The following is an 11,885-nucleotide window of genomic DNA, read 5'->3' on the forward strand; positions in this document are numbered from 1 at the left end:
CGGCGGGACATTTTGATTAATTATGATTATCCCGCCAATTAGCATTCATTATGCAACAATAGCGAGTTGGAAATTGTGTCGATGCCGACTCCCACACAGCATGGAACGCGCGCCGGAAGTTGAATAGGAGAGATGGATGTATGGGTGCATCTGAACGTGCGGATTTTTGCTTTGTAATGAGATCTTCTTCGTTTTCTGCAACTGTATCTCTGCAGATCGACCCGTTTAATTAGGTCTGCAGCGTATCACCAAGCCCTATTATTTTGTTAAGGCATTACTTTTTTCATTTCAAAAGGAATTATCAAAGAGGCCTTGTCAGATTAGAAAATGATAAGGTGAAAAGAAGGAAAACAATAATTGCTACAAGGGGAGCGTAAGGATAAAAATTTGATAATGCGTAGTTGATGAATTGGTGGTACTGCAAATTTGGAGATAATGAGAAATAAATGCCATATTTTAAAATCAAGTCAGTTGTCCATCTACAAATATATTATAATTTGAAAGGTTTTGTGGCTCAGTGCGGCGTGATATCCCCAGTGATGGATCGTTTTAGCAATTTTTCGCTAGTACTGTTTCCCCTTTCTTGCTGTGTATGACCTGATAATTTATTGTGTTTTATTGTACATATTATTCTATATGACTAAGAGCAAGAATAATAATAAGAATACAAAAAATATGGGGACTCTACCATCAAATGTAACAGGACAGTCGAATCGACTACGACGTCACTAAATTAAGACATTTTCCCCTCCACTGACCATCTTTTCCTTATTTTTTTCACATCCTTCTAAGAGTTTTTAATATCAATATAATTTTTAAAATCTTCCTCTTGAATTTTTTCTAAGAACATCACTTTACTGTCTTTCAGCAGTAAATCAACTATTCCTTTCATTTTAGTCAACTCGTTTTTTTTTATAAAAAGTATAAAATATTTTCAACTTTAAAATTGACGTGCTGACCTAAAACGGCACTAAAGCCCAAACAGTTTTGCTACTCTGATATTTTAATTGTTGGTATAGGATATTTTTAGCATTTGGTATTTCACAGACCGTTAAGCGGCTCACATTTTAATTCTAGCGTTATTTTTTTGCATGGCTTGGTACAATTTAATAATTTTATTTTAATTTGTTTTTAGTGTCATTGCACCGGAATGATTGACATTAATATATTTTTTTCAAACGGTTGCATTACAAAGACCATACGGCCAGAGAAAACAATTTAGTTTGTGGCTTATAGGAGGCAATTTTAGATCCTCTAAATCAAAATCGGGACTACCAATCTTTAAAAATTGTCCTATATTTTTCCAACAGAAAAATTGGAAAAATAAAATAACAAATGCAACAAGATTTCAATTTAGTGATGAGACTCATCAAATTCAAAGAGCTGGAAAGGGCATTTCATATTTGTTCACGCTTGACAACAACATTGCGACCGCAATTTCAACTTTCCCATAATTTGCATGGCAATACTATTGGACTAACAATGGACACCGAATGAAGATGAACCGCTTGGCTGATATTTAGATCACGTGTGTGTGTGTTTGTGTGCAGGAAAGGGACGATTAATTATCTCGAGAGTGAGCACACAATAAGCAGCTCGTAACACATGCGCATACAAATAATGAGCGAGAGATGCACCGACTTGGCTCTTTTGTGCATGTTACGTGTATATATTGTTATTCAAATGCACAGCACGCGCGAATAATTGCCGCAGACGCCAAGAGCCATGGCGCGCTCGCGTATATAATATCATGTTGTGTGCACAACAACAACGCGAGAGCAGACGAGACGGAGAGCGTGCATGAAATCATTCGCCTTTGTCTCGCCGCTCCCGGTGAAAATGAGCTGTAATGTGCTATGAATTTTCTTTTCCGCTTATGATTGCGAGCGAGGGCAGCGGCCCGTCGCGATTGGGCAGATTTATTCACTTGTTTGTGCGCGCCCGGCGCGGAAATAATGATGATGCACAAGATTATGTGCGGCGCGTGTGCGATATCGCGCACAGTTAGTCCTAACTGCACCTGATATCGTGATTTGGCCGGTCCGAGCACTAGAGCAGGTGTTGCAGATCGCTATCCGCGCTCGAGACAATGCACTCTCCGCAGCGTTTCCTTCTTAATAATTTCTTTCTCGGCATCGACTCGCTGGCCGTGGTGGAAATTGCTCAATTCGAACACGGTCCGGCCGTAAAATGAGTTGTGTTTAGAGCGTCTCGTTATCGTCTTTTGTTGGCAAAAGGCCTCTTTTTGCGAGAAATAGGTTCACATTTTTCTCTGTATCGCGTGTAAAGCGTGTGAGAAGTGCACGGAAATAGAGTAGCTCGCGTATATCTTTTTATTGACGTGGAGATTTTAACTAGAATACATCTCGTCAGCAGTACGGACTACGCTTTGTTTGGCATTTGATATGTGTCATATAGCATTATATTAAATTAAACACTTCATGCTTGAAACCCCTAATTTTCTTCTCCGTTATTAAAAATATTATTATAAAAATATTTGAGTTTGCTAAATCACACGTTTTTACCTATAAATACAAGTAGAGATGGGTCAGTCTTTGTTATCTCACTTACGATATTAAAAATATTCTTAAAAACTACAAAATTCAAACTCACTGAAATTCTTAAATAAATTCTATCAAAAATAATTTACTGAAGAGAACAATATTTTCGAAACAAGATGAAGAAGCTATATATAGGAGTGCTCTTTCCCCATGAAACGCCACACTTTGAAAGGGAACTTTTTATTTACTATTTACCCTCGTGATGCGTCTTAATGGACTCGTAAACACGACCCCCATCTTGCACAAAAAAATCGGCTAAGAATAGATGTTTCGTGTTTATCCCGTTTCCCTGGCGTGGCAAAAAGCAATCTGGACACAAATTGTATTACGTGCGCTGATGAGGCGCGTCTCTATATCTACACCCGCGTGTATGCTATGCACATATCTCAGTGAGCAGCCGCGACGCCTTGCACATTTTCCATCTGCATATTTTCCGAGCTAGTTGCGCTCGGCGGCGGCTAATTGAAATTAAACAGATGGACTTGTGCACAATGGCGTTTTACAAGCTCTCTCTCTCTCTCTCTCTCTCTCTCTCTCTCTCTCTCTCTCTCTCTCTCTCTCTCTCTCTCTCTCTCTCTCTCTCTCTCTCTCTCTCTCTTGCAGCGAGCATATATTAAATAATGGCTCTCTCGCTCAAATCATTGATCTGCTCTGCAGCTGCGCGAAAATATCGTACAACCTGCATGCACATCAGCCAGCCCGTACTTTGTGACACAAAATTCCAAGGCCAGATATCAGGTCGTTTGCGAATAGATTATTTTTTCCTATTATTTGCATGCAACTATACATATATATGCAACCAATGAATCTCTTTCCTCCACGCTCTTTTGTTCTTTCCCCTTTGCTACTCGCGCGACGAGCAAATCACTGCTTTTCGCTCTTGTTTGACTTGCAGCCAGAAGATTATTGCTTTCGCTGCCATCTTTCTCCCGTTCGCCCCCCGTCTTTTAAGCTGCAAATAATGAAAGAACTATATGGATAGCCCTAGGAACACATGCTCGGCTCTTGACAGTTGCAGTGCAAGCACAGCGGCTTTTGCAACGCTCTCTCAATCAGGTTTATTTTTTCCTATCTTTCCTAGGGTGATGTACTTTCACCTGTCTCCAGGCGGAAAATTTCCTCTAATCCATCGCGCACTGTTCTCCGCCGCGCTTATTGCAATCAATAACTGCAATATGACGTTTACAAAGCAGCAAATCAGTATCCCATTCATTTTGTTTGCCAACAAGTCAATAATTTAAAGACTCAGGAAATAATTTCAGTAAGGGGATTCTTTCCAGAATTTGAAATATTTTTATTTGGACAAAATGGTATTTTTTTACCAAGAAACTAAAAATTAAACATGCATAACAGTTTGTTTTTATTTTTTTTACTTTTGTATGATGTTTTAAAACTCTTTTAAAAACAAAAAAATATTATCAAGAGTCTTGTCTGGGTTTTTATCCTGACGATAGGTCGCGAACAATAGAATAATTGTAACCGATATGGTATATGGCGTTTAGGATGCTAGAGCGAGAGTGGGAGAATATTTACAGTTCACGCTATGTATCATCAGGGTAAAAACCCTGAAAAGCCTATTCATTTAGATTCATAGGTCAAAATTTTTAATTATGATCGCGAATAAATCTAAATTTTAGGGAAATATAAATTCGCACAAAATAATTTAAAACTTTTGTCTGCAATTTGGTGATTTGATCGGATTCTTTTGATGAGATTTAAAATTAAATCAAAATGTCGTTGATTTGAAATATTGGCTGCTACATTTTTTATTTAATATGAAAAATATACAGACAAATAAGCAAGAGCAATTCCGGAACTACAAAGAAATTATAACAATATCAGAAACAAAATTTAATTTCGTGCCAAGGTATTTTTTTGAATAAATTTATTTTAATTTTAGCTGCACTTCACAACGCACCGTTACCTTTGCTGACTATAAATCATCGTACAATCTGTGATAATCTGCTGCTTAAATTAATTATCACCTCAATTTTCGGTAGGCCGGTAGGCACGAGCTGTTCAAAAGGCTGCTTGCAAGGCGCATAATAATATTAATAATGACTAATTAAATCAGCAGCGGCAATGGCAGCGCGCGATAAATAAATTTGTTTCACGGGCAGGCGACGACGCGTAAAGGGCAAGAACCGCGCGCGGACGAGCCGGCCCGCGCGTCGCGCTTCTCGCGGCAGCCAAGAGGCAGAAAAAGCCGGCTTTTGCTTTGCTTGGAATCAGCAGACATTGGCAGCAGGCAGACACCGCGAGTGGGCATCTTCCTTCCTGAATGCAAGCGATCCTGTCGCACGCCTTTCAAAGGCCGAGAGAAGCGGAGGCGAGTTGCATCAGAAGAGAAAACCGGATTGCTCGAGAGAAGAGTCAATAATCTGTGTGTGCAGCGACGGTAGAAAAGCAGAAAATGATGCACTCGAGAGTGCGTGAGCTCACAATCAGTCAGGCCACGCAAGAAAATGTGATGAAAGGAAAAGGGTACTGCCGATATGCTTTAATTAACCACTCCTTTTGCAGACTGTCATAATGATTTATGAATATTATATCAGCTCAGACCTTTTTGGGCCGTGGTGCGTTGACCATCCATTCATTTGTACCTTATTAAGGATCAAGTTCACGAAATGAATTACAAATTTTGCTCTCCCGGATATATTGCTGACTTGCCCAAACACAGCTTAGGTGGCTAATCTAGACGAAATTGATGTAGGAGATCAATATTAAAATTTGCGACGTAGATAGAAGCTGTCCCGTAAAATATTGATGCTCGATTATCAAATGAAAGGGCCGGAAAAGGGTCGTTAAATAACATTACGCGTACCTAAAAATAATTAACAAATCTCATCTACATAAAAACTGTAATACTTATACGGTTGAATGTTTCGAGTCAGCATTCGAATAAGGAAATCTGCCAGTTCTCATGCCAAAAACCGGTTCTAGAAGTCAAATAGTCATTTTATTTTTCAAAATCCAGAAATATGTTTATAGGAGAACAAAAAGGGAATTAAATTTAGTTTTATAAATTTTTGATGGTAAAATATAATGAGTTAAAAATAGCGTTAGATAATTTTGTCAGCAGTCAATTAATTACTTGAGTTTCGAAAGCAAAAATTCTTTTTGTGCTGAAAAATAAGCATTCAGAATGCCAAAAGATTTGTGAAGATGTGTCACCGCAGCTGTTGGCTAAAGAACTAGGACAAATAAGCCGATAGACCAAATTTCCCAAGCACCAGTACCCACATGATGATCCGAGCCTGGACTAAATCTCACTCAGCCTGTTACGCCTTCCGATGATGAGTTTTGACGGAGAGTGGCTTTCATTCTCCAAGGAAAAGTGCAGCGTAATTATACTTCCAAAAATAATTACAAAGTCAGAGTAAATGAAAGTTCAATTTCATCAGGGAAAATGATCGATGGAGGCAAAAGTTGTCAAAGCACGCGGTGGGCGAGCGCAAATAAATACGCTGGCGCACGTCGACGTGCCAAAATGACGATTGCGAATTCGGACCGGCGACAGCAGCGATTGTTTATTGTTACACATTTCCCCCGAGAGTCACGCCCGATCGGGTTCGGACAAAAAGAAAACCGAGCGGGCCCAAAGGAGCAGATCGGAGAACACAAACACCGAGTCACAGTGTCGCGAACGAGGAGAAAAGTCTTTCCGTTTGACATTGCGAAAAGCAAGCGGCCGCCGAAGAAAAGTACAAAAGAAATGCATCTCGTTCTTGATACATAATAGCGACTAGGAGCGAGGGAATGAGCGGGGGCGGACCTTGAGTGAAAATACACTTGTTAGAGCTCTGTTCCATAAAACGGAAGTTCGTCGCATCAATTCGGAGGAGAGACACGACGATTTTATTGCTCGTCTTTGCTGCTTTCACGGTCGATCATAGAGACAAAGTAGTGCTAGCTGGTCTTTCGTCATTATAACAAAACGACACGGTAGCATTCTAGTAAAAGAAAATTCGGTGTCGCACACAGAGAGCGAGAGCAGACAAGGTCGGAAAAGCGATAGCTGGGGCGCATTGCGAGGGCAAGGACGTCGCGCTTTGATATTAATTTTTCAGCCGGAAACTGCCAAGTGGGACAAAAGTGCAAACATTACTTCTGCATCAAGTATTTGATCATTTTAAAAGCTTCTTCGGCTGCAGGCAGGTGCATCGAGGGTGAAATTACTCCTCTAGCTCTGTAATGTGTGCTCTGCTGATGATTTAATATACATGCACTCGGTAAGAGACACGCCGGGAAATGAAATTTCATGCAGCTTATCTGCTCTAAAGTTTTCTTCAGCCGGGAGAAAGGCACGTGAGGGGGTTTGGTTTCAAATCGGCTCGTTAGCTTATGTTGCATCATCGAAGAGAAACATTAAAAAAAGGCTAAACTCGTCAGCGTCCATTTCTTTTGCAATTAATTCAAAACGGTGGTATACTTAAAAATTACATTTGTGAATTATATTTATTTCTGACCGTTTCTGCTTGTTGTTTCAATTACTTCGTAATAATTGGTCTCCACTAATAACCAGCTTTTGTAACCGATGTAATTACGAATTGAAAGAAACATATTGTGTACAGCTTCTGCTCGTCTTTCTTGTTTAGCTGCAGTTGTAAAATGTGTTGTGTCGGTGTCGGTATACAATTATAATTATTCTAATATTACAGTCTAACCAATAATTATAATCAATGATATCATTCGCTCACAATAAGGACTCTTTTATTATCAGTTAATTCGCGCCAGGGGCAATTACTTTGATTTAGCACGTTGAAGCTTTAATAATAAAATATTTTGATCAGGAGAACAGTTAAATATGATTAGTATTGCTTGCACCAGCAAAAGGTCAATTTGGTCATTTGTTTGTAGAATATCTAATTTAATCATTAAACTCGGGTTATATAACCAAAACTATTATCATGGTCAAGGTCTACGATAGCCGTCAAAACATATATAATTTGCAGCCTATTCACTCAAAAAATTTCTTTTTTGCCTTAATATATAGACTATTAGTGTAAAAAATGGTAACAAGGATTTTACTTCATTTAACAGCATTAGTTCCTATTTGAAAGCAACACAGAAAATCAAACAGCTTGCGTGTAATCGAGTTGGCTGCATTAATTAAAAATTTCAACCAGGAAACATCAAAAACATTTAGCTATCGATAAAACTAGACAAATTTTGAAGAAAATAAATTAAAAATCAAACTTTTGTAACTAGCAAGATATAATAATAAATCAGTATACGAGCCAAATATTTTCTCCTCGATTTTTGTGTTGATGAGAAGCAGGAGCAAGTAGATCGACAAAAGGTTCAATCAGAGATAACACCGGAATTTTTAACACTCTTGGCAGATGAACATACCTTATTCATGTGGGCATCTAGGTTGTACCGGAACAAGCGCAGCGTCGGCGTTCTTCAAAGATTCACGCGTCTGACTGGTAGTTTTCAGTGCAGAAAGTAGTCAAACACTTCACACAGGTCGAGTCGCACTGCCGACATGCTCTCAGGTCGTCTTCTGACGCAGCACTAACCACGCTACCTGAGCGCGCCTTCCAGGTACGCTCTCGCAGCATCTCCGCCCCACCTGAGTGAATCTACTCTTTTCCCTAGGTTCTCGCCGCCGACGATGACGACGATACCGCCGACTTGTGCATTTTTGCGCTCTTGCACTTGGTTGCATCCGCGGAGCTAACGCTGTTACGGGCGCTGCGGAAAAATCGTAATCGTGACGACGCTTTGCTTTATGGGTTACCCACTTTTCCCCCAGGAAAAGAGATGCGCGACCCAGCGAGCAATGGCATTATACAGTATGACCACGGTCAAGATCTCGCAGAGTTCAATCAATCAGAATGACGAACATGAGATAAGCGTTAAGTAGCCCTCAGGTGGTTGTGCGCCGTGGCCACTGATGCCATAATGACGCCGCTCTGTGTTTTCTCTGATTTCACGCAGAATCGGAGACATTCCAACTTTATTACGTTGACCTGAAGCCAACAAGCACCGTCGCAGTAAATTATGACCATGTTTAATTTATAAAATGACAGAGAATAAAAATATTCTCACTTATTAGGTGTAGAACAGGTGTAAATCTAACATACCAAATATACACCATACAAGATACCTTTAGACAGAGATAACAGTCTTAATCTGACTGTCAAGTTATATTTATTATTGATTGACACTAATGATACAATTTTAATTACCTATGTAGCTCTAATAAATATATAAAGAAATAATATTTTTAATGATTTTATAGATATAACAATTTTCAGTTGAATAAGACAGAATGCAAAATATTTGGTAGCAGATTTCGCTGATTTGTCAGAGTGTTCATAACTTGATTTTCAAGATAAAAATGGGCAATACCAAGCATAATAATATATCATTTATGTGCTCTCAAAATGATCGAAAATCACTGCTTTTCGATTTATTTTATATTACTAAATGAAATTTATATGTTTTTAAATTTAAACAAGAATTATTTATATTCTTATTTTTATGTCAGGAATTCAAGAATATTTTTGAACTCATTTCATGAAACCTTTATTTGTGATTGTCCAGGGCCTCTTGCTCTGCAAAAGAGCACGGAGGCTTTGAAGACAAATTGGTCCCCATCAAAAAAGATTTTGATTTATTTTCAGATTTAAATATCCTTAATTCATTAATTTGGAATGTTAAATATGGATTTTGAACTGTTGCCAATTGGTTAATAAATTTTATAACATAATTTATTTAAACTTTACAAATTCCAATTCCAATTCTTTAAGTTTAACTGTCATTACTTCTGAAACAGAGAGGTGACAATAATGTAAAATATACAATGTGGGTTTACAACAGCTCCACAATGATAATTCAAGATCAGTAAAAAATACTATGTATATAGATCCAAGAATCAATTAGTGTTGTCAAAATTTTAATTCTATTAATTTGAAAGATCGGTTTGTAAAAAATATGCTACCACAACAGCAATTAACTAAATTTGTCTTAAGAATAAAAAATTATAATAAAAGACAGAAGTTATTTTACTTAAATTACACACATATTACAATTTGAGGCACGTTTTGATGGCTTCGCAAATAAAATGCGGGAGCGATGGCGGTCCTGACTGACAAAAAATGAGTTTTCCCCTTGTAGCGGTTCCATGTTATTCTGTCGCAATGCTATAGCAGTTGACGAATGTTTGGTTTTACAAATCACGATCTAGATCAAAAACGTAAAATTTTAAACTTTCTCTTGATACATATATCAAACCCGAGGCGGTGGAAATGATGCAAAGAGGCGGGCCCCCGGCGGCTACCGCACAAATACAATGTGAAATTGTCCTCATTGAGTCAAACAATGAAGGCCGATTGTCAATCTCCTCATCGGCGCGCTGCTTCTTCTCCTTTTCAATCACCTCGATTGTGTTTATGCATTTGTTCGAGGCACTTCTTACGGGTGCACCTAGCAGAAAATAAAAATCGACGCGCAAACCGCAGAATGCCGAGCTAGAAAATCGGATGCTTCTGCTTTCTTCCGTCTATCTCATTTTTCTGACTTTTCATCGCGAGAACAAGTAGGCGTAAAAATGCTCTCTGGTTCAAGTGCACACGTGAGAATTGCATTATTGTGCATCCTCCTTCAGGTGCTCACCTGCATCTGAGCGCGACCTTTGGGTCACGCTGACCTGCGGAAGATAATTACGTTTGCGTGCATATGACCATAGGCATTAGTTGGATGAGGTCATTTGGAGACTAGGTCTCTCTCGTGTCCAAAGGTTAAAACTTTTAACAGCGCAGAATCGGTGCCACGTATCCTTGTGATTAAAAAAAGAGGAAATGGAAACTTTGCTGGTGTAAATCCTCATTTTCTCGTGAAAGAGTGAATGAAACGAAAATTTCCAACAGGAACGGGAGTCTAATTTAAAACTTTACTCCTGTTTTAGCGTACAAATAAAGTGAAAGGCATGCATTGTCAAATTCTAAATTGAACTACAAATACAAATAGCTCTAAAAAGCAGTATTGCTTAGGGAGGAACAAAAGATTTGCAGGGCGCGTTCACTTTCGTCACAGAATTTCGCCGATCAGTAAGTGAGTTGCACAAAATCAAGAAAGACGACGTCCAGCTGAGTCCCTTATAAAATCAGCGATGGCTAGTCCGACGGAACAAAAGGATTAAGAAGAAAGTAAATTAATGCACAAGTGCAGAGATTAGAGCCGCCAAACAATCTGCTCGCCATTGTCCATGTCGCGAGCGCATGACCAGGAAATTCCTGGTGAGCGTTCTGCGGATCGAGAAACAATCGAGCATGGTTTAACTGCATTCGAAATATAGCGATGATTATCGCGGCTATTCTTTTACCAAGTGTCAATTCACACGATGGAGATTTGAAACAAATGAGACTCTGAAAGGATACGCGTTGTTTAACTCATAGTAAAACTGTTTTTAGAAAAAACTAGATGTCTCAGCCACGTACGTAATTCTGTGGTGGCTTAGCATTTTTGCAGGTTGCATAGGCTGACACAATTTTGCAAGTTAATTAAGTGGTTAATTCTGTCAAATCTCCGACTTTGTCCGATTTTTTACTCTTGGCTGGCGCAGTCGGCTGAGGCCATCTTACAAAATTATAATATTTTGATAAATTTTTCGTTTTCTAACCAGCTAAAAATTGAATTATGATTTTCCTAGATAAGCAACGCTGAATTTTATTGCCAGCATTTAAAATCCGTTTAAATGATGACGAAAACGCCAGTTTACTCCTTTCTAAAAACTCATTCAACAATTTACAATGTATTTATTTGTATACAAAATCACAACTTCATTTCGATGTTTAATTTATTGCTCTGTGGTCTTGACCATTTTCTCTACGTGATTTCTGAGAAATAATCCCCTCTGCCAAACACAAAAAAGGAATTATATTGCACATCTCCACGTCGGCGAGGAGTGTATTATTTTGAGGAAAGGTTCCTGAACCCGCATCGCAGCAACACACAGATTGTAGGAAGTGGACGCGCGGTGCGCAAGAAGACGCGCACATTACTCGCCTATTATTATATTTTTTGATTCGACCGCCTGTTCAGCCTGTTCAGCCCATCACACACGCACACCTGCTGTTCGCGTTCGCCATGCAATTATATTTCAGCAACGCGGGCTCTTCGCTCCAGCAAAAATCAACGCTCATTAAGCATGCCGACGGGAGGCATTGCAGAAAACAATCAATAGAATGCACAGAAAAGTCTTTTGATTTCGTTTCCAGCACGTTGGCTTGCTCGTATTCTTTTCTTCCTGCGCGGCTCTTGCAACTGAATTTGAATAGTGAGTCGGAAAGGAGGCAGAAATTGAGAGTCAAA

The 11,885-nt window shown here is 39.0% G+C and overlaps 1 protein-coding gene across 1 annotated transcript in view; it reads right to left on the reverse strand.

Moving 5' to 3' along the window:
* Cad89D (cadherin-89D) overlaps positions 1-8,073 on the reverse strand; it is a 45,752-nt gene extending 37,679 nt beyond the window's left edge. Inside the window, exon 1 of the mRNA XM_065482202.1 lies at positions 7,917-8,073. The gene's annotated coding sequence lies outside the window, so the exon portion shown is untranslated. The remainder of the gene's footprint in view (positions 1-7,916) is intronic.
* Positions 8,074-11,885: the final 3,812 nt, after the last annotated feature.

Source organism: Cloeon dipterum, chromosome 3 (assembly GCF_949628265.1).
Source record: "Cloeon dipterum chromosome 3, ieCloDipt1.1, whole genome shotgun sequence".
Taxonomy (NCBI): Eukaryota; Metazoa; Arthropoda; class Insecta; order Ephemeroptera; family Baetidae; genus Cloeon; species Cloeon dipterum.